Genomic DNA, 23346 nt, shown 5'->3' with positions numbered 1-23346 from the left:
ACATTTGCATCGTGCACTGCACGTCGCAATGCGTCGTTGTGGCTAAAAAACGCATCCTGCAAAATTGCTTGCAGGATGCATTTTTTGTCCATAGACTAACATTAGCGACGCATTGCCACACGTCGCAACCGTCATGCGACGGTTGCGTCGGACCATCGGCACCAAAAAATGTTGCATGTAACGTTTTTTGGTGCGTCATGTCCGCCATTTCCAACCGCGCATGCGCGGCCGGAATTCCGCCCCCTCTTCCCCGCACCTCACAATGGGGCAGCGGATGCGTTGAAAAACAGCATCCGCTGCCCCCGTTGTGCGGCGCTTTCAGGCTACTTTCACACTAGCGTCGTACAACGCACGACGAATTGCGTCGTTGCGATGTACCGACGCAAGCAGTGAAAGCGCCGCACAACGGGGGCAGCGGATGCCGTTTTTCAACGCATCCGCTGCCCCATTGTGAGGTGCGGGGAGGAGGGGGCGGAGTTCTGGCCGCGCATGCGCGGTCGGAAATGGCAGACACGACGCACCAAAAAATGTTACATGCAACATTTTTTGGTGCCGACGGTCCGACGCAACCGTCGCACGATGGTTGCGACGTGTGGCAATGCGTCGCTAATGTTAGTCTATGGACAAAAAACGCATCATGCAAGCAATTTTGCAGGATGCGTTTTTTAGCCACAACGACGCATTGCGACGTGCAGTGCACGACGCAAGTGTGAAAGTAGCCTAAACCAGCACTCACTGCTTGCGTCGGTACGTCGCAATTCGTCGTGCGTCGTACGACGCTAGTGTGAAAGTAGCCTTACTATAGCTGCTTGAAGTCTAAAACAGAAAATGCTCCACCTAGTGGTAAATATATATGTAAGAAAATAGTAGTTACTCACCGATAACGGTGTTTCTCTGAGCCCATGATGGCACCACGGAGAGAGGGGATCCGCCCACCAAGGACAGGAAACCTACAGATAAAAAGGCGGTACCTCTCTCCTGCATCAGTTGTTTACTAGAGAACGATGGGAGACTATGAACAGAGACTTGCTTTAACATTATCTAAATACTTATCATGAGATACCGCGTGACTATTATCCTATTAACATAAGGCACTATAATGATGTGCACACCCAGGAAGTGAAGGGAGGGAATGTACGGGTGCCGTCATGGGCTCAGAGAAACACCGTTATCGGTGAGTAACTACTATTTTCTCTGACGCCCATGACGGCACCACGGAGAGAATTGCAGAGATTTGTACATTAGGGAGGGACCACTGCTTCCAGAACCCTTTTACCAAAAGTAAGGTCTGAAGAGGAGGTAAGGTCCAATCTATAGTGCCTATAGAAGGTGGACGGTGAAGACCAGGTAGCAGCTTTACATATCTGCTCAATAGAAGCTCCGGCCTTCTCCGCCCAAGAGGTTGCCACTGCCCTTGTCGAGTGTGCCTTGATATTTCCCGGGAAGGGTACGCCACTCGCTGAGTATGACAGGCTGATGGCTTCTGTAATCCATCTTGCCAGGGTACCTTTAGATGCTTTCTTCCCCTTCCGGGGACCCTGGAAACACACAAAGAGAGAGGAATCCTCCCTACTCTCCCTAGTGGCCTCTATGTAACGTATCAGACATCTCCTTACATCTAATGTATGTAATGCCTCTTCCTCTTTGTTTTTGGGGTTAGGACAGAAAGAGGGCAGTGATATTTCCTGAGTTCTGTGAAAACGGGATGCCACTTTTGGGAGATATGCAGGGTCAGTTTTTAGGATGACCCTATCATCCAGGATTTGAGTAAACGGGGGGTTGGCGGAAAGGGCTTGGATATCACTGACCCTACGTGCGGACGTGAGTGCAACTAGCAGGGAAGTTTTTAAGGATAAGATTTTTACTGAAGCATCTGATAATGGTTCAAAGGGAGGTTTGGATAACGCCCTAAGAACTAAATTTAAATCCCACTGAGGGGTAGATTTCACGGGTAGGGGCCTTGACCTACCGGCTGCTTTGATGAATCTAGATATCCACCGGTTCCCTGCTAGGTCATAGTTAAACAGAGCTCCTAGAGCCGCTACGTGCACCTTTAAGGTGTTTGTGGCCAGACCCAACTCTAATCCCTTTTGCAGAAACTCCAGAATGGCATTAAGAGGGACACCCTCCCCAATTTTGGAGCCTGAAGATGAGAGAAATTTTTTCCAAATTTTCCCGTACTGTCTGGTTGTAACGGGCTTCCTACTTTGTAACAATGTAGAAACTAGCCCCGGGGAAAACCCTCTGTTTTCTAGTAGCTCCCTTTCAAATGCCAAGCTGTCAAGTGCAAACTTGCCACCTGAGGATGATGAACTGGGCCTTGGGAGAGAAGGTTCGGGAGATAAGGCAGAACCCATGGATCGGAGATGGACATTCTCCTCATCCAGGAAAACCAAGGCCTCTTCGGCCAGAACGAGGCTATTAAGACTATGTGGGCCCCGTCCTCCCGAATCTTCCTCAGCACAGCTGGAATCAGAGCAATGGGGGGAAATGCATACGCTAGTTGATGGTTCCACGGTATTAGGAACGCATCCAGGGAAACAGGGTTCCCCCACGGAGTTATGGAGCAAAAGGTGTTCACTTTTTTGTTCAGATGGTTTGCGAAGAGGTCTATGCTTGGTGAGCCCCATTTTACCGCGATTTGATTGAACACTAACTGATTTAGCTCCCACTCCCCTTGTTTCAGGCGGGAGCGACTTAAGTAGTCTGCTCTGAAATTGTCTACGCCCTTTATGTGCAGGCCCGAAAGAGATTGAAAGTTGCTTTCGGCTATGTGGAAGATTGAGCTGGTTATCTCCATCAGACTCCGAGAACGGGTACCCCCTTGGTGATTCAGATATGCTATCACCACCTTGTTGTCTGACATAATTCTGACGTGGTGAGACCGAAGGGGCCCCAGGAACTCTAAGAGTGCAAATTTGACCGCCAACAGTTCTTTCATATTGGAGGATGCCTTTTTCAGATATGGAGCCCAATCCCCCTGAGCTAACAGGTCGTTGAGGTGAGCCCCCCACCCGCTGGGACTTGCGTCTGTTGTCACCATCCGAGATACAGGAGTCACCCACGGGATTCCCTGAGAAAGATTGCTTAGTGATGTCCACCAGCCCAGAGACCGAATTGTGTTTAGTGACAAAACGAGCTGACCTTCTAAATTCCCTTTTAGAGAAACTTCCTCTGACAAGATTGGCCATTGAAGTTCCCTTGAGTGTAAGTGAGCCCATTGGACTGCCGGGATGCAGGCCGTCATGGATCCCAGGAGGGACATCGCTTGGCGCAGTGTTAAGGAGGGATTGTCTCGCCTTCTGGATACCAGATTTATGATGTTTTGGATTTTTTCCCCTGGAAGGCGACATTCTTGTTTTATCGAGTCCAGAGTGAGACCCAGGTACTCTTGGATCTGGCATGGTAACAATCTGGATTTCTTTAGGTTTATTAACCAACCTAGTTCTTCCAGGGAATGTCTGATTGTTTTTAGCTGTTCCTCGCAGTGTTGTGGAGAGGAGCCTATTATCAAAAAGTCGTCGAGGTAAGGTACTATCAGGGTATCTTTCTCCCTCAGGTGAGCCATTACCTCCGCCACTATTTTTGTGAAGACCCGCGGAGCTATAGCCAACCCGAAGGGTAGGGCTAAGAATTGAAAATGGTATACCACCCCCTTTATATGGACCGCTATTCTGAGGAATTTCTGATAATCTTTGTGAATAGGGACGTGATAGTAGGCGTCCCTTAAATCCAGGACTACCATAAAACACAGTGGAAACAGCATCTTTATTGAGGTCTTTATTGTCTCCATCTTGAACGGCTGGATTTCTAGAAATTTGTTTAACTCTTTTAGTTCACAATAGTTCTGAATGAGCCGTCCAGCTTCTTCCTCAGGAACAGAGGGGAGTAGCACCCTAGACCTCTTTCTTGTAGGGGAACTTCCATGAGAACCCCTTTGTTTACCAGTCCTATGACTTCTTTTTCTAATGCCAGCTGCTCTTCCTTTGAAGATCTTAGAGAAGTCGTCCTGAATGAGGGGTGAGGGGGTTTCTGAAATTTCAATTTTAGACCGGACTTTACTATGTTCAACACCCAAGGACTGTTGGTAATCTTTTCCCAGGCTGAGGCGAAGAGGGCAAGTCTTCCCCCCACCTGGGGCAAGCCTTTATTGTGCGGGTTTTTTATTGTCGTTAGGGGTTTTGTTGAAGATGAAACCCTTGTTTTTGTTTCGCTTGTCTTCCCACCTATCCTGGTTTTTCCCCGGCTTCCTTCGGAAGAACCTCTTGCTCCGAAAGGGCCTTCTGTATGAAGGGAAGCCCAGGGCGGGGAAAGATTTCTTTTTATCCCCTGCTTTTTCTAGTATGTCATCTAGAGTGGGCCCGAATAGGAACTCTCCTTCACAGGGAATTATACATAATTTAGACTTGGTCTGGAGGTCCCCAGGCCAACATTTTAGCCAGAGAGCCCGCCTTGCGGCATTAGAAAACACCGCCGACCTAGCGGATAACTTGATTGAGTCCGCCGAGGCGTCAGCCAAGAAGGCGGCAGCTCCCCGCATAACGGGCAACATTTTTAGCATTGAGTCTCGGGAAGACCTGTTTTTGAGTTGGCTTTCCAATTGGTCTAGCCAAACCATCAGGGAGCGGGATGTACAAGCGGCAGCGACTGCTGGTTTAAGGCCTCCACCAGCCGCTTCCCATGAACCTCTGAGGAACCCATCTGCTTTTTTGTCCATTGGGTCTTTCAAAACCCCAATGTCCTCAAACGGAAGGGCATATTTTTTGGATGCTTTGGCGATTGCCACGTCCAGTTTAGGGGCCTTATCCCAGAAGGAACAGGACTGGTCATCGAATGGATATTTCTTTTTTGGAGTGAGTAGTGATTTTCTCACAGGCTTTTTCCACTCTTTTTTGATCAAAGATTGAATTTTTTCATTGAGAGGAAAGGCCCTTCTCTTTTTCTGGTCAAGCCCTCCGAACATTATGTCTTGGACGGATTTTTTGGGGTGAGGATCTGCCAGCCCCATAGTGTTCCTAACGGCTTTAACACGGCTATCAGTTTCTTCTATGGGAAAGCAGCTACGGCCCCCTGAGGAAGATGAAGATGAGGATGAAGAATTAGCCGAGTCTGAATCCGTATCTTCCCCTGAATCACCCGATTCAGGAGATGGAGATCTATGTTTAGTCTTCCTTCTCTTTCTCCCACCTTTGAGGGATTTAAAGGTTTCCTCTACCTGGACTTTAATCAGGTTTTTGAGATCTGCCGCAAACTCGGGAAGGCCTTCTGACACAGTCTGCTGAATGCAAACACTGCAAAGTCTTTTGTCCCATGAAGATGGAAGATCTTCTTTGCATAGGGCACATATGACATGTTTAGTTTTACTTGTGCTTTTCTTCCCCTATGGTAAAAGACACAAAGATAGATTCTCACTATCGCTAACATTCACGGAGATCACTCACCACCTTATGGACCCATAAATACCGGTTGGGCACGATCCGTGTTCTTAGAGCCGGACGCAATGCTGGACTCTTTGCTGTGTAGCGATCCAGAACGCCCTCCGGTAGAGCCTTGGCCTTTCTGGGTCCGTCGCTTCTCCTGCTGCGGCGTTGGTTGTGGAGACGCCCTGGGAAGGGGAGATACCTGCTCCATATCGCTCACTGGTGAGCATTGGCCAGACTCCCATTTCAGAAGCGCTTTTGCCCCCAGACGCTCCACTTAAAATAGCGGTGGAAGGCGCCATTTTTTTTTTTTCCCGCATGCGCAGTTCGCCCTGCGCGTGGAATCCCGCACCTGCGCAGATCGCCCGGGCACGAACTCCCGCGCCTGCGCATTCCTCCAGCGGCGACGCCGGCACTAGGCGGGGATCGCAGCGCTTGTGCGCACGCAAGCCCCTGCTGCTTAAATACATCCGTTCCTCGCGCGGGCGCAGATGAAGCAAGATGGCGGCGCACTTACTAACGCTGACTCCTCGGGGACTCTCGGGAGCTCAGGCTGCAGACTGACGCCAGGGAGCCACATTGCTCCTATCCATAGAGCGGACTTTTGGACACGGCTGCTGCTGGTAAGACTTCTTAGAGAGGCGGCTCCTGCCACCTCTCTCCGCGCACCCTAAAAGGCCTACCAGCCCCTAGCGGTGGCGCTTCGGGTCACCACATCTAACCGAGGCAGGGGGGCCCCCGCTGCCTGGATCGGCTGATTGGCCCCGGACTCCTACGAAGAACTTTTCCTCTGACGGAGGTGATCTGTAGGTCTCCCATCAAGGACAGGAAACCAACTGATGCAGGAGAGAGGTACCGCCTTTTTATCTGTAGGTTTCCTGTCCTTGGTGGGCGGATCCCCTCTCTCCGTGGTGCCGTCAGAGAAAATATATAATACTAGATGGTGGCCCGATTCTAACGCATCGGGTATTCTAGAATATGTATGTATGTATGTATGTATGTATGTATGTATGTATGTATGTATGTATGTATGTATGTATGTATGTATGTATGTATGTATATATATATATATATATATATATATATATATATATATATATATATATAGCAGCCACTTAGGATATAGCACAGCCACTTAGTATATAACACTGCCCACGCAGTATATAACACTGCCCACGCAGTATATAACACTGCCCACGCAGTATGTAGCAGTCACGCAGTATATAACACAGCCCAAGTACTATGTAGCAGTGTGGGCACCATATCCCCGTTAAAAAAATAAAATATAAAATTAAAATAAAAAAAAGTTATATACTCACCCTCCGGCGGCCCCTGGATCCAGGCGAGGCGTTCAGCGATGCTCCTCGCGAAGTTCCGGTCCTAAGAATGCATTGCGGTCTCGCAAGATGATGACGTAGCGGTCTCGCGAGAGCGCTACGTCATCTCGCGATACCGCAATGCATGGCCCGGAGCGTCGCGAGGAGCAGTGGGAAAGGCGACGGAAGGTAAGTATATCACGATTTTTTATTTTTTTTTTAACATTAGATCTTTTTACTATTGATGCTGCATAGGCATATATGGAGTATGGAGCGGCCATTTCGCGGCCGGACTGTGCCCGTCGCTGATTGGTCGCGGCCAATCAGCGACTTGGGATTTCCTTGACAGACAGACAAAGACGGAAGTGACCCTTAGACAATTATATAGTAGATTTTTCATATAGAAATGTTTGCAAACAGTGCAAACATTGCATTAATACATTTTTATTACTATTTTAAGCTTCATTTCACAAAAAAGCAAACTGCAAGAAAACTGGTGTCACCTACCCTTTAATTATAGTTGTTCCTTATAGACATATTTGCCCGTTATATATATATATATATTTTCTCAATAATAAAAAATGTTTTTAGACCAATATACATATGCTTAAACTGAGTCCAAAGAAAAAAAGAAAGTGGCACAACTCACTGGTAGAGGATATCCAGGGTGTATGGTAAAACCCAAGCGTGTGACAACGGAGGTGCTAGCGTTAGAATAAAACAGTCTCAAATAGCAAATAGTAGAAAAAATAACGCAGCACTCACCGGCACCGTGGTCAGGAATCTTCTTTATTGCAACATGAAAAAGTACAGCTTCACGGCACGGGGGAGTAACGGAGTGAGAGGCATGTGAGGCAGGACAACGGCCGTTTCACGCTAATCCATAGCGCTTGATGGACCCGTAGAAGCGCTATGGATTAGCGTGAAACGGCCGTCGTCCTGCCTCACATGCCTCTCACTCCGTTACTCCCCCGTGCCGTGAAGCTGTACTTTTTCATGTTGCAATAAAGAAGATTCCTGACCACGGTGCCGGTGAGTGCTGCGTTATTTTTTCTACTATTTGATACATATGCTTAAGTTAAAAAAAAAATAATATTGTATACCGTGTATATTTTATTATTACTAGTTTTTTGCCTGCAGAATCTACAGATATTTTTTAGAAAAATATAGTTCTTACCGATAACGGTGTTTCTCTGAGCCCATGACGGCACCACGGAGAGAGGGGATCCGCCCACCAAGGACAGGAAACCTACAGATAAAAAGGCTGTACCTCTCTCCCGCATCAGTTGTTTACTAGAGAACGATGGGAGACTAAGGAATAGAGTCTTGATTTTAACATTACTTGAAGACTTAACGGAGATACCGCGTGGCTATTTAGACAATTAGCATAAGGCACTATATTAATGTGCACACCCATAAGTGAAGGGAGGGAATGTACGGGTGCCGTCATGGGCTCAGAGAAATACCGTTATCGGTAAGAACTATATTTTTCTCTGACGCCCATGACGGCACCACGGAGAGAATTGCAGAGATAGTACATTAGGGAGGGACCACCGCTTCCAGAACCCTTTTACCACAGGTAATGTCCGAAGAGGAAATAAGGTCCAATCTATAGTGCTTATAGAATGTGGACGGTGAAGACCAGGTAGCAGCTCTACATATCTGATCAATTGAAGCTCCGGCCTTCTCCACCAAAGAGGTCGCTACTGCTCTCGTTGAGTGCGCCTTGATATTTCCTGGGACGGGTACCCCACTTGATGAGTATGACAGGCTGATGGCGTCCGTGATCTAACTTGCCAGGGTGCCCTTGGAGGCTTTCTTCCCCTTCCGGGGACCCTGAAAGTACACAAAAAGAGAGCCATCCTCCCTACTCTCTCTGGTGGCTTCTATGTAATGCATCAGGCATCTCCTAACATCCAATGTATGAAGGGACTCTTCCTCCTTGTTTTTAGGGTTAGGACAAAAGGAGGGAAGAGATCTCTCTTGTGTCCTATGGAATCAGGATGCTACTTTTGGGAGATACGCCGGATCAGTTTTTAGAACGACCCTATCATCCAGAAATTGAGTGAAAGGGGGGTTAGCGGATAGAGCCTGTATGTCACTAACTCTACGTGCAGAGGTGAGAGCGACAAGCAGGGAAGTTTTAAAGGATAAGATTTTTAATGGGACATCCGCCAAAGGTTAAAAGGGAGGATTAGTCAATGCTTTAAGGACCAAATTTAAATCCCACTGAGGGGTAATTTTTACAGGGAGAGGCCTTAATCTACCGGCTGCCTTGATGAACCTGGAAAAGCACAGATTCCCTGCCAAATCATAGTTGAAGAAAGCACCTAACGCTGCTACATGGACTTTCAAGGTATTTGTGGCCAAACCAATCTCTAATCCCATTTTGCAGGAATTCTAAAGCCCCCGTCACACTAAGCGAGGTCGCTAGCGAGATCGCTGCTGAGTCACAAGTTTTGTGACGCCACAGCGACCTCAGTAGCGATCTCGCTATGTTTGACACGTAGCAGCGACCAGGCCCCTGCTGCGAGATCGCTGGTCGTGTCGGAATGGCCTGGACCTTTTTTTGATCGTTGAGGTCCCGCTGACATCGCTGAATCGGTGTGTGTCACACGGATTCAGCGATGTCTTCACTGGTAACCAAGGTAAACATCGGGTTACTAAGCGAAGGGCCGCGCTTAGTAACCCGATGTTTACCCTGGTTACCATCGTAAATGTAAAAAAAAAACAAAAAAAAACAAAAAAAAACACTACATACTCTCATTCCGGTGTCCGTCAGGTCCCTTGCCGTCTGCTTCCCGCACTGACTGACTGCCGGCCGTAAAGTGAAAGCACAGCACAGCGGTGACGTCACCGCTCTGCTGTTAGGGCCGGCGCTCAGTCAGTGCAGGAAGCGGACACCGGGGGACGCGAAGGTGAGTATGTACTGTTTGTTTTTTTACATTTTACACTGGTAACCAGGGTAAACATCAGGTTACTAAGCGCGGTCCTGCGCTTAGCAACCCGATGTTTACCCTGGTTACCCAGGGACCTCGGCATCATTGGTCGCTGGAGAGCTGTCTGTGTGACAGCTCCCCAGCGACCACACAGCGACTAAACAGCGACGCTGCAGCGATCGGCATCGTTGTCTGTATCGCTGCAGCGTTGCTAAGTGTGACGGGGCCTTAATATGGCTTTAAGAGGGAGACCCTCCCCTATTTTGGCGCCTGAGGATGAAAGGAATTTTTTCTATATATTCCCATATTGTTTAGTTCTAACGGGTTTCCTACTTTGTAGCAGTGTAGATACCAGCCCCGGAGAAAACCCTCTGTTTTCTAGTAGCTTCCTTTCAAATGCCAGGCTGTCCAGTGTAAACTTGCAACCAGCGGATGATGAACTGGGCCCTGGGAGAGGAAGTTTGGAAAGTCCGGTAGTACCCATGGGAGATGGACATTCTCATCATCCAGGAAAACCAAGGCCTCTTCGGCCAGAACGGGGCTATTAAGACTACGTGAGCACCATCCTCCCGAATCTTCCTCAGCACTGCCGGAATCAGAGCAATTGGGGGAAAGGCATATTCTAGTTGGCGATGCCAGGGAATCAGAAACGCACCCAGTGAAACAGGGCTCCCCAATGGCGTTATTGAGCAAAAGGTGTCCACTTTTTTGTTCAGATTGTTCGCAAAAAGGTCCTTGTTCGGTACCCCCCATATCTCTGAGATCTGGGTGAACACTGATTGTTTTAACTCCCATTCCACTTGCTTCAGGCGGGAACGACTCAGGAAATCCGCTCTGTAGTTGTCCACCCCCGTTATATGAAGGCCTGATAAAGATTGAAGGTTGCCCTCGGCTATATGGAAGATCGATTTGGTTACCTCCATCAGACTCTGAGAACGGGTACCCCCTTGGTGATTTAGATACGCCATCACCACTCTGTTGTCCGACATAATTCTGACATGATGGGACTGAAGGGGACCCAGGAACTCCAATAGTGCAAACTTGACTGCCAGTAGTTCCTTCATATTGGAGGATATTTTTTTTTTTTTTTTTTTTTTTTAAGATATGGCAGCCAAGCCCCCTGAGCTAACAGGTCGTTCAGGTGTGCCCCCCACCTGCTGGGGCTCGCGTCTGTTGTTACTATTTCTGAGACCGGAGTTACCCACGGGACTCAGAGAAAGATTGTTTTGCGATGTCCACCAATCTAGTGACAGAATCGTGTTTGGAGATAAACTGAACCGACTTTCTAAATTCCCTTTTAGAGAGACCTCTTCTGACAAAATTTGCCATTGAAGGTCCCTCGAGTGTAGTTGAGCCCATTGGACTGCAGGGATGCAGGCTGTCATGGATCCCAAGAGGGACATAGCTTGGTGGAGGGTTATGGAGGGGAGAACTCGCATTCTGGATACTAGTCATATGAGGTTTTGGATTTTTTCCAATGGAAGACTGCATTCTTGTTTTATAGAGTCCAAAGTAAGACCCAGATACTCCTGGATTTGGCACGGTAACAACCTAGATTTTTTTTTTTTTTTTTTAAGTTCACCAACCAGCCCAAGTTTTCCAATGAGTGCATGATTGTCTCTAGCTGTCTTTCGCAGTGTTGGGGAGAGGAGCCGATTACTAAAAAGTCATCGAGGTATGGCACTATCAGGGTATCTTGTTCCCTCAGGTGAGCCATTAGCTCTGCAACTAGTTTTGTGAAGATTCGTGGAGCTATGGCCAGCCCGAAGGGGAGAGCTGAGAATTGAAAATGGTATATCACCCCCTTGATGCAGACTGCTATCCTGAGGAATTTTTGGTGATCTTTGTGGATAGGGACGTGATAGTAGGCATCCTTCAGATCCAGGACTGCCATGAAACACAGTGGAAACAGCATTTTTATTGACGTTTTTATTATTTCCATTTTGAACGACTGGACTTCTAGGAATTTGTTTAGACTTTTCAGATTTATGATAGTCCTGAAAGATCCGCCGGTTTCTTTCTCAGGAATAGAGGGGAGTAATATCCCTGCCCTCTTTCTTGTAGGGGAACCTCCAGGAGAACCCCTTTGCTCACTAGTCCCATGACTTCTTTTTCTAACGCTAGTTGTTCTTCCTCTGAAGACCTCAGTGATGTCGTCATAAAGAAGGGATAAGGAAGTTTTAGACATTTTAGCTTTAGTCCTGATTTTATTATATTCAAGATCCAAGGACTGCTGGTAATTTTCTCCCAGGCCGAGAGAAAGAGGGACAGTCTTCCCCCCCACCTGGGGTAGGCTTTTTGTTGTCATTAGGGTTCTTATTGAATATGAATCCCTTGTTTTTGTTTCTCTTATCTTCCCACTTGTCTTGATTTTTCCCCGGCTTCCTTCGGAAGAACCTCTTGCTCCGAAAGGGCCTCCTGTAGGAAGGGAAACCAAGGGAGGGGAATGATTTCTTCTTATCACCCGCCTTCTCTAAGATGTCGTCTAGAGTGGGCCCGAATAGGAATTCTCCTTCACAGGAGATGGTACACAATTTAGACTTTGTCTGGAGATCTCCCGGCCAACATTTTAGCCAAAGGGCTCGTCTTGCGGCATTAGAAAATGCCGCTGACCTGGCAGATAGTCTGATCGAATCCGCAGAGGCATCTGCTAAGGCCTCTTTCACATTTCCGTCGTTACGGGCCCGTCGCAATGCATCGGGCCGACGTACCGATGGACGTTGTGAATTCTTTGCAAGACGTGGGCAGAGGATGCAGTTTTTCGACGCATCCGCTGCCCATTCTGCAGTCCGGGGAGGAGGGGGCGGAGTTTCGGCCGCGCATGCGCGGTTGAAAATGGCAGACACGACGCACAAAAAAAGTCACATTTAACTTTTTTTGTGACGATGGTCCGCCAAAACATGACGGATCCGTCGCACGACGGAGGTGACGTGTGGCAATCCGTTGCTAATACAAGTTTATGGGCAAAAAACGCATCTTGCGAGCACATTTGTAGGATCAGTTTTTTGCCCTAAACGACGGATTGCGGCGGATTGCAAACAACTGAAGTGTGAAAGAGGCCTAAGAAGGTAGCAGCTCCACGCATTACTGGCAAGGTATTTAATATTGAGTCACGAGATGACCTGTTTTAAAGCTGGATTTCTAATTGGTCTAACCATACCATTAGGGAGCGGGACGTACATGCGGCAGCAACCGCCGGTTTTAGCCCTCCACCAGCTGCCTCCCATGAACTTTTGAGGAAAGCATCTGCCTTTTTGTCCATTGGGTCTTTCAAGACCCCCATGTCCTCAAATGGAAGGGCATATTTTTTAGATGCCTAAGGCTATTTTCACACTAGCGTTAACTGCAATACGTCGCAAATGCAGGATGCGTTTTTTCAGCATTGACTAACATTAGCGACGCATTGCCACACGTCACAACCGTCGTGCGACGGTTGCGCCGTGTTGTGGCGGACCGTCGGGACCAAAAAACGTTACATGTAACGTTTTTTGCTCCCGACGGTCCGCTTTTTCCGACCGCGCATGCGCGGCCGGAACTCCGCCCCCACCTCACAATGGGGCAGCGGATGCGCTGGAAAAATGCATCCGCTGCACCCGTTGTGCGGCGGAGACAACGCTAGCGTCGGTGACCTCGGCCCGACGCACTGCGACGAACCGAGCCCGACGCTAGTGTGAAAGAAGCCTTAGCGATGGCAACATTTAGCAGGCGCCTTTTCCCAAAAGGAACAAGATTGGTCATCAAAGGGATATTTCCTTTTTGGCGTAAGTAGTGCCTTCCTTATAGGTTTTTTCCACTCCTTTTTAATTAATGCTAGGATTTTCTCATTAAGAGGAAAGGCCCTTCTCTTTGTTTGGTCGAGACCTCCAAACATTATGTCCTGAACCGATCTTTTCGGATGAGGGTATGTTAGTCCCATAGTGTTCCTAACTACCTTAACAAGACTGTCCGTTTCCTCTAGAGGAAAGCAACTATGACCCCCAGAGGAAGATGATGATGAGGAGGAAGAATTAGACATATCCAAATCCACATTTTCCCCCGAATCGCTGGACTCAGGAGTCGGGGATCTGTGCCTGGTCTTCCTTCGCTTTTTTCCCTCTCTAAGGGATCTAAAGGTATCTTCTACCTGGTCCCTGATCAGGTTTTCAAGGTCTGCTGCGAACCCGGGAAGCCCTTCGGACACGGTCTGTTGAATGCAAACACTGCAAAGTCTCTTTTCCCACGAAGATGGAAGATCCTCTCTACACAGAGCACATATCTTATGCTTAGTTTTGCCTGTGCTTTTCTTCCCCTATAGCAAGAAAAGACAAATATAGGCCCTTACTATCACTAGCTTTCACGGAGATCACTTACCACCTTATGGACCCATAAATACCGGTTGGGTCGATCCGTGTCTTATCGGTTTATCCCTTGTGCCGGACGCTGTACTGGACTCCTTGCTGTACAGTGATCCAGAGAGTCCCTTGCCAGTAGTATCCTGGTGTCCTTTCTGGGGTCGTCGCTGCTGCTGCTGTGGCGGCGGTGGAGATGACCTGGACAGGGAAGATGCCTGCTCTGGGTCAGTCATGGCTGACGAACGCTGGTGGGTCTCCATTGGAAGCGTTCTGCACCCAGGTGTGCTTTGTTAAATAGCGGTGGATGGCGCCATCTTGCCTGCCCACGCATGCGCAGTCCCTACGCAAGATCGCGTTCTTAATCCCGCGCCTGCGCAGAGAACGGCAATCGCGTTCTCGAGCTTGCGCATGCGCAGAGAGCGACAATCGCGGCCTGTATCCCGCGCATGCGCATCGCTTTGGCCGTGCGTGCGCAGAGTGACCCGCGCGAAATCTCGCCTGATCTCGCGCATGCGCAGATGGGGAGCCAAGATGGCGCCGCGCATTTGCCGCATGTTGCTGGATCCCGGAACCCCCAGGAACTTCAGCCCGCAGACTGACACTGGGGGAGGCAGAGTGTTAGCTCCTATCCATAGAGGGACCCCCCTTGGATACCGCTGCTGTTTGCCTTATCTAGAGAGGTGGCCGTAATCCATGCCACCTCTCTTCGCACACCCTAGAGGCCCACTAGCCCAAGCGGTGGCGCCTTGGGTCGCCACACCAGCCGAGGCAGGGGGACCCCAGCTGCCTGAATCGGACTGATTGGCCCCAGAATTCCATGACGGTGTCGTCTTGTTAAGGTGAGTTTGTAGGTCTCCCATCAAGGACAGGAAACCAACTGATGCAGGAGAGAGGTACCGCCTTTTTATCTCTAGGTTTCCTGTCCTTGGTGGGCAGATCCCCTCTCTCCGTGGTGCCGTCATGGGCATCAGAGAAAAATAAAATCTCTTTCTATGAAAGAGGCCAAATGGAAGTGAGAATGTAGCTTTAGAGTTGTTTAGGTTTTCAGGCTCTGTATATCAAGAATGTTCACATACACTGACAGCAAACGGTGATCTTAAAACCATAGAGAAAAGCCGGATTACTCACCGGTAATGCTCTTTTAGTGAGTCCACGACAGCACCCCACTGGAGAGAGGGATCCGCCCCGCAGGAACAGGAAACCTATTGAGAAATAAATGGGGGCGGTCCGCCTCTCCTCCTCAGTTTTGATTTCAGAGTACCCGGAGGACCGCCAGTATTAGGCAAATATCATTTATTTCATTGTTTAAACTTATTTGCTTATGATTAAAAGGATTTTACTCAAATAATATGTATTATATTAATCTAGGGAGGGATGTAAGAGGGTGCTGTCGTGGACTCACTAAAAGAGCATTACCGGTGAGTAATCCGGCTTTTTACTCTTCGCCACGACAGCACCCCACTGGAGATCTTTCAGAGACCATCACCTAGGGAGGGGACCACCGTGCTGAGGACAGTCCTGCCAAAGTCTAGGTCAGAAGTTGACGATAGGTCTAGCCTATAGTGGTTATAGAATGTAGAAGGATTTGACCACGTTGCCGCCTTACATATAGTTTCAATCGGGACGTCTCCCCTCTCTGCCCAGGAGGATGCCATCGCTCTGGTAGAGTGTGCCGTTATGCCTTCCGGAGGGTTTTCTTTCCTCGCGGAGCAAGCCAGTCTGATAGACTCTCTGATCCACCGGGATAAGGTGCTTTTTGTTACTCCATGACCCTTCTTGACACCCTGGAAGGAAATAAACAGAGCCCTACTCTGTCGCCAGCTGCTGGTCTTTTCAATATATTTTAACACTACTCTTTTAACATCTAGAGTGATATTTTTGTTCTTCAGGAGTGGATGGATTACTGAAGAAAGTGGGCAAGATTATTTCTTGTGACCTGTGGAATTTTTTCGCTACTTTGGGAAGGTAGGAAGGGTCTGGTTTAAGAATTAACTTATCCTGAAAGGTTAACAAAAAAGGTGGATCTATAGAGAGTGCTTGGATGTCACTGATTCTCCTAGCTGAAGTCAGTGCTACCAAGAGGGCCGTTTTTAGTGATAGACATTTAATTGGTATTGAGTCTATTGGCTCGAATGGAGAGTCTGTTAGGGCTTGTAAGACCAAATTTAAATCCCAGGGTGGAATCCTAGGTATGTTAACTGGATTCATTCTTTCGCAGGCCGTAATAAATCTGGATACCCATCTATCCCCCGCGATGTTATGGCCATAGAGGGCTCCTAGTGCTGAAACGTGAACCTTTAAGGTGTTTACAGTTAGACCTAGTTCTCTCCCTTTTTGAAGAAACTCCAGGATAGAATGTATCGGAATCTCTGATGTGTTGGTAGATGTATGGAATTGAAAATTTTTTTTCCATACTCTTGTATAAATTTTTGTGGTGGAGGGTTTTCTACTATGGAGAAGCGTATCAATTAAACCCCCCGAGAATCCTCTCGATCTTAGCATCTGCCTCTCAAGTTCCAGGCCGTCAGGTGGAGATTGTCCACCTGAGGGTGGAAAAACAGACCCTGGAAGAGAAAGCTGGGCGTTGAGGGGAGGACCCAAGGATCTGAGACCGACATGGTCTGTAGCCATGGTCTCTTGGGCCAGAATGGAGCTATCAGTACAATTCTCGCCCCTTCTTCTCTGATTTTGCGTATAACTTGAGGTAGCAATATGATCGGAGGAAACGCGTACGCCAGACTGAACTGCCAAGGGGCTTGGAGAGCGTCCAGAATGTCCGGATGATCCGCTGGAGATAGGGAAGCAAATCTCCGGACTTTTCTGTTTTTCCTTGTGGCGAAGAGATCTATCTGAGGATGGCCCCAAAGAGATATTATGTCCAGAAACATTTGCTGGTTTAGACACCACTCTACTTGTCTCAGGGTGTGTCGGCTTAAAAAGTCCGCCTGCTGATTGTTTGCTCCTCTTATGTGCAGCGCAGTAAGGGATGTTAGGTGACTTTCTGCTAGATTTAAGATTTCTGTAGCAGAAGACATCAGAGTCTCTGATCGCGTACCTCCCTGCCGGTTTAGATACGCCACCGTGGTGGTGTTGTCGGATAGGACTCTGACGTCTTTCCCCCGAAGCTGTGGGAGGAAATGATATAAGGCGTATTTTACAGCATTCAGTTCTTTAAAGTTAGAGGAGCTGCCGCTTTCCTCCATGCTCCATTGACCCCTGGCAATAATCATTCCCCATATGAGCGCCCCATCCATGAGGACTGGCGTCAGTGGTTATGGTATGAGATGGCGTTATTACCCATGGAACCCCACTCAAATGGTTTGAGTCTAGCCACCATTCTAAGGAAGTTAAAACCTCCTGAGATAAGGTTATTTTTGCATTTAGGTGCCCAAATAACCGTCTATCCTCTTGTAAAATTTGATGTTGTAGTGTTCGAGTATGGTGTTGAGCCCATCTCACTGCTGGTATACAAGAGATAAGAGACCCTAATAACGACATAGCTTGTCTTAGGGATATACGTGGATTATTTATTGCAGCTAGGACTTTGTGTCTGATCAGTAGAACCTTTACCTGCGGCAGAAGACACTTTTGAGATATGGAGTCTAACTGGAACCCCAAGAACGCCTGACGGGAAAGCGGAGTGAGTCTGGATTTGTCGGTATTGATTATCCAGCCCAGGTCCTGTAGAGAGGAAATTGCGTGAGCTAAACGATCAGTACATTGAGCAACTGAATTTCCTATTACCAGAAAGTCATCCAGATAGGGCACAATCAAAGTCTCCTTCTGGCGTAGGTATGCCATCACCTCTAGCATTATCTTGGTGAAGATCCTCGGCGCTGTTGAGAGGCCGAAGGGTAAGGCCACATACTGGAAGTGACGAACCTCGTTGTTGATTTTTACCGCCACTCTGAGGAATTTTTGGTATCTGTCATGAATGGGGAGATGATAGTAAGCATCCTTTAGATCAATGCCCCCCCATCATACAGTTTGGGAAGAGGAGCTTTATGGTGGACCTAATGGATTCCATTTTAAATGTATAGTTTTCAATGAATGAATTGAGTTTTTTAAGGTTTATGATTGTCCTGAAAGAACCGTCGGGCTTAGAAATTAGGAATAGGGGAGAGTAGAATCCCCTACCCTCCTGTCCCACCGGCACTTGGACTAGGACCCGTTTTGATATTAGGGTTTGAATTTCAAGCTCTAGAGCCTGTTGCTGTATAGGCGAGCTGAGAGATGTTATAATATAAGACTCGTGGGGAACACGAGAGAATTTTAGTTTAATTCCATCTCGGATGATATTTAAAACCCACGAGCTAGATGTTATTTTCTCCCATTGAGTGGTAAAAAACTTAAGTCTGCCCCCGACTGGTATATCCTCAGTATTTGTTGTCTTTTGGGGGGTTGGGTCTTCTAAACATGGTACCTCTCTGCTTGTCATCCTTAGGGGTCCATGTTGTAGACCTATCCGTTTGTCTCCTTTTGCCAAACGGCCTCCTCTTAAAGGCTCTCCTGTAAAAGGGAATAGAGGATTCAGGAAAAGCCTTCTTCCTGTCCTTTGCTTTCTTGAGTATCTCGTCTAAGGTTTTACCAAAGAGGTACTCACCCTCACATGGGATTGCGCATATTTTGGATTTAGAATGCGCGTCCCCTTTCCAACTCTTCATCCATAGAGCTCTTCTTGCGTTATTCACAAGGCCCGCAGATCTTGCTGCTAAACGGAGTGAGTCGGCGGAGGCGTCTGCCATAAAGGCCGCTGCTCCTCGTATTAAAGGGATGGCTGCTCGTAGTTTTTCTCTCGAGCTTTTGTTTTCAATTTGCTGGTCTAATTGATCAATCCAGATGATCATTGACCGGGCCGCGCAAGTGCTGGCTACTGCAGGTTTGAATATTCCTGTAGCCGCTTCCCAAGAACGTTTAAGGGATGATTCAGCCTTACGATCCAAAGGATCGACTAGTAGTCCTGCATCCTCCACAGGTAGAGTGGATTGCTTAGAGGTAGAAGCTACAGCAGCGTCGACCTTAGGGACTTTGGTCCATGTAAGAAGCTCCTCGTCACTGAATGGATATTTACGTTTTGACGCTGAGGGTAGAAAGCTTCTCTGATCCTGCTTCTCCCACTCTCTTTTAATTAATGTTTTCACTGCTGGTATAACTGGAAAACATCTCCTCTTTCTGTCTGCCAAACCCGCGAACATTATGTCCTGCGCGGTTTGCGCACCCTTAGACTCTTCACACCCCATGGTATTTCGAATAGATTTTACCAAGTTGTCCACACTGTCTAAGGGAAAACATGAGCGTCCCTCAATCTCCGATGAGGATGATGATGCTGGACATGATGACAGGGAGGCGTCTGACAGTACAGGTTGGTCACTGTCGGAGTCTGACACAAGTGTCGGTGTTTTAGACTTAGCACTACGCGGTTTGTCCTGGGTCATATTTTTTAGTTCTTCTCTAATAATGGCCCGTAGGTCCGTAATGGACACTGCTGCTCCCTGTGTTGTTTCCTTAAAGCAATCCTTGCAAAGCTTTTTGGGGTATGAGTCAGGAAGGGGCTGGTTACACAAGGCACATTCCCTGTGCTTCGTTTTTTGTCGTTTTTTGCCCTAAGCGTATAAGTAGAGAGAGAAAGGGAAAAGAGAGAAATAGGGAGACAGCGTCAGCTTAATAGGCAGAGTTCACAACTCACCCAGTGAAGCAAATAATACCGGATCAGAAGGCCGAGATCCTGTTCTGGAACCGTCACTTTTACGAGCGGTGTCCGAGGATCCTCTGGTGTGATCTTTGGCGGGGGGTACTGGATCTCCAGCTGTGGGGTCCATGGCACCTGGGGATGACATCTCTGCATCGCCGTTTCAATGTTTGTGAGCGATTTAAATAGTGCGCCAAAATGTTTTATTTTTTTTTTCGCGCATGCGCAGATCGGCGCCGGCTCCCCCACCTTGGATCCGGCCTGGGCGCCCCGGAAGTCCATGATTCACTTCCGGGGTAGCCTGAATTGCGGTGGTCGGCGCATGTGCGGCCCGGGATTCAGCGCCGGGCCGCAATGGAGGATCACCTTACCCGGCTCCTGGTCGTACTGCCACACCGCACGCTGGGAAGGACGCCGGTCGGCCCTCCCCGGACCCGGCCGTCTGCCCGCTCCATCAGACGAGGAGGGAGCAGTCTAACGGAACTCCCCCGACGCTGCTTCTGAGCCGCAGCCCCTGCCGTTCTCTCGGACACCGCGCAGGCGGCATGCTAGCCCAGGTATGTTTCTCATGACGAAGTCCTGTCGTTCCCGCAGGAACAGGAAACCTAAACTGAGGAGGAGAGGCAGACTGCCCCCATTTATTTCTCAATAGGTTTCCTGTTCCTGCGGGGCGGATCCCTCTCTCCAGTGGGGTGCTGTCGTGGCGAAGAGTAAAACTAGAACAAACCGTTACAAAGTTACAGAACTTCAGATTAACCACTTCCTGAGTAGCGACAATCAGTGTGCCAAAAGGTTGCCACAGCTGCTGTCACTATCATCTTGATTACACCAGTGAAGCCCAGAGATAGGCTGGACCTCCTAGGAGGCCGAGAGGTTTCAACAATAACAATAGGGCGTACACCACCAATATAATATATGGCGATCAACCCAAAGGATATAAAGAAGACACAAGTGGAAAAAAGTAAAATATATGCAAAACTGGGGATCTCTCAGAATATAAAAATTTGTTTATGCAAATTAACACATGATATATACACACAGAAATTTAAAAACATTTAAAATAGCCTATAGGCCACATGATTAGACCCACTCGACTTTAATGTGAGCCGCAGTATTCCCAAACTAACATTCAAGAAGACAGGAACAAAGTAATGGGATCAATAACCCAATACATGAGAGCTCACAAAATCACTTTGAACATAGCATGATGATTGAGGAATACCTGCATTGTCCATAGAGTTACACAGAGGGGAAAGCGACCTCACGCACAGCTTCATCAGGGGTAAGATATATATTTTATTATACTCTTACTCATGATGAAGCTGCACATGGGGTCGCTTTCCCCTTTATAACTCCATGGACAATACAGGTCTTGTATTAGCTCACATTTTATGATGGACCATTAAGGCTATGGGCCCACAATCCAGAAGTGGCAGCGCTTTGGAAGCAGTGCATGTTCGCTGCATCAAAAGCGCTGCCGTCTATTAAACGCAGGTAGATCCGCATGTGTTTACTGAACCGTGCGGATTCACCGCGTCCAATACATTGTGCGGGTGAAATTTCTCTTGCAGAGACTAGCTTCTCTGAGATAAATAGACATGCTGCAGTCGGGAGAGACGCGCCGCATGTCCCTCTATGCGTGTGAGCAGCGGGCATCTGTGGACGCATAGTGAGCATGAGGGTTTTTTTTTTTTTAAATCCCATCCGCTATGCTGTAACATCTGGACGCTGCACAAGTACGTAGCATCCAACCCACAGCGATTACGGACAGTGGGCACAAACCCCAAATCCGCATATTGATTGTTTTTCAGGTAACATAAAGGCCGAGTCACACATAATGATATCGTTAACGATATCGTTGCAACGTCACGCTTTTGGTGACGTAGCAACGATCCCGCTAACGATCTCGTTATGTGTGACAGCAACCAACGATCAGGCCCCTGCTGGGCGATCATTGGTCGATGGGAATGATCAGGACCATTTTTTGGTCGCTGATCACCCGCTGTCATCGCTGGATCGGCGTGTGTGACGCCGATCCAGCTATGTGTTCACTTGTAACCAGGGTAAATATCAGGTTACTAAGCGCAGGGCCGCGCTTAGTAACCCGATATTTACCCTGGTTACCATTGTAAAAGTAAAAAAAAAAAAAACAGTACATACTCACATTCTGATGTCTGTCACGTCCCCCGGCGTCCACAGGGTTAAAATTGCTTTCGGCAGGAGCGCTGCTAATATGCATGTGCTGCTGCCGAGAGCTTCCCTGCACTGAATGTGTCAGCGCCGGCAGTAACAGCGGTGACGTCACCGCTGTGCTCTGCTTTACGGCCGGCGCTGACACATTCAGTGCAGGGAAGCTCTCGGCAGCAGCACATGCATATTAGCAGCGCTCCTGCCGAAAGCAATTTTAACCCTGTGGACGCCGGGGGACGTGACAGACATCAGAATGTGAGTATGTAGTGTTCTTTTTTTTTTACTTTTACAATGGTAACCAGGGTAAATATCGGGTTACTAAGCGCGGCCCTGCACTTAGTAACCCGATGTTTACCCTGGTTACCCGGGTGCTGCAGGGGGACTTCGGCATCGTTGAAGACAGTTTCAACGATGCCGAAGTCGTTCCCCTGATCGTTGGTCGCTGGAGAGAGCTGTCTGTGTGACAGCTCCCCAACGACCACACAACGACTTACCAACGATCACGGCCAGGTCGTATCGCTGGTCGTGATCGTTGGTAAGTCGTTTAGTGTAACTCCAGCTTAAGGTTTATGCATGATATTGCTTACTGTTTGGATGGATCAGGCCAATTTAGGCAATAATGATTTTTTTTTGTCTGGCCAATACTTTTTGTTTCTGACATCAGTATTCAAGGCAAAAAAGGCTGCATGGCACTCCTCTATTGATGGGTGCACAAATAGGATACTTCTCCGAAATGATATGAAAAATAGATTCGGCATCGGCACTCTGATTTTGAACGCAGAAAAAAAAGCAAATACTTCATTGATACAGGTACATCCACTGTATGGAAAACGATGACGTTTCGGCCAACAATCAGGCCTTCATCAGAATTTGTCTTCTAATCTTGATAGCTATACATACAGATCATTTTCTACTGAGCAGTGGAATCATCCTGGAACCAGTCTCACCTGGCACTGAGGTGACGCACTGCCGTGCAGGGGATATGGCGCTCACAATTTCTGATGAAGGCCTGATTGTCGGCCGAAGCGTCAACACTTTGCATACAGTGGATGTACCTGTATCAATAAAGTATTTGCTTTTTTCTGCATTCAAAACTGGAGTGCAGAATCTATTTTTAATATCAGTATTCATGGCACCTTGGTATGTTTGATAATTAAATGCATGTGTATTATAACATGCACTGGCACTTTCACCTTTATATGCGGTGTATTATGCACTTTTGATTTTTTCAACACTTCCTTGTGTTAGCTGATTGGCTCTCCATGATTTTTTTGTATTCCTCAATCATCACACTATGTTGGTCAAAGTGATCCCATTATGTTGCTCCTGTGCTTTATTATTAGCTTGGGAATATCACTGCACTTGTTAATGAGTCAAGTGGGTGTAATCATGTGGCCTATGGGCTGTTTTAAATTATATGCCTTTTTATATAAAGCATGTATTAATTTGAATAAACACTTT

General features: G+C 47.8%; 1 protein-coding gene across 2 annotated transcripts in view; it reads right to left on the bottom strand.

The window, feature by feature from the left end:
* HAUS1 (HAUS augmin like complex subunit 1) overlaps positions 1 to 23346 on the bottom strand; it is an 85945-nt gene that overhangs the window by 61476 nt on the left and 1123 nt on the right. The gene's annotated exons all lie outside the window — the stretch shown is intronic.

The sequence above is a fragment of the Ranitomeya variabilis genome, chromosome 7 (assembly GCF_051348905.1).
Source record: "Ranitomeya variabilis isolate aRanVar5 chromosome 7, aRanVar5.hap1, whole genome shotgun sequence".
NCBI lineage: Eukaryota > Metazoa > Chordata > Amphibia > Anura > Dendrobatidae > Ranitomeya > Ranitomeya variabilis.
The sequence above is the reverse complement of the archived record's forward strand: the minus strand, read 5'-3'. Positions and strand labels throughout refer to the sequence as shown.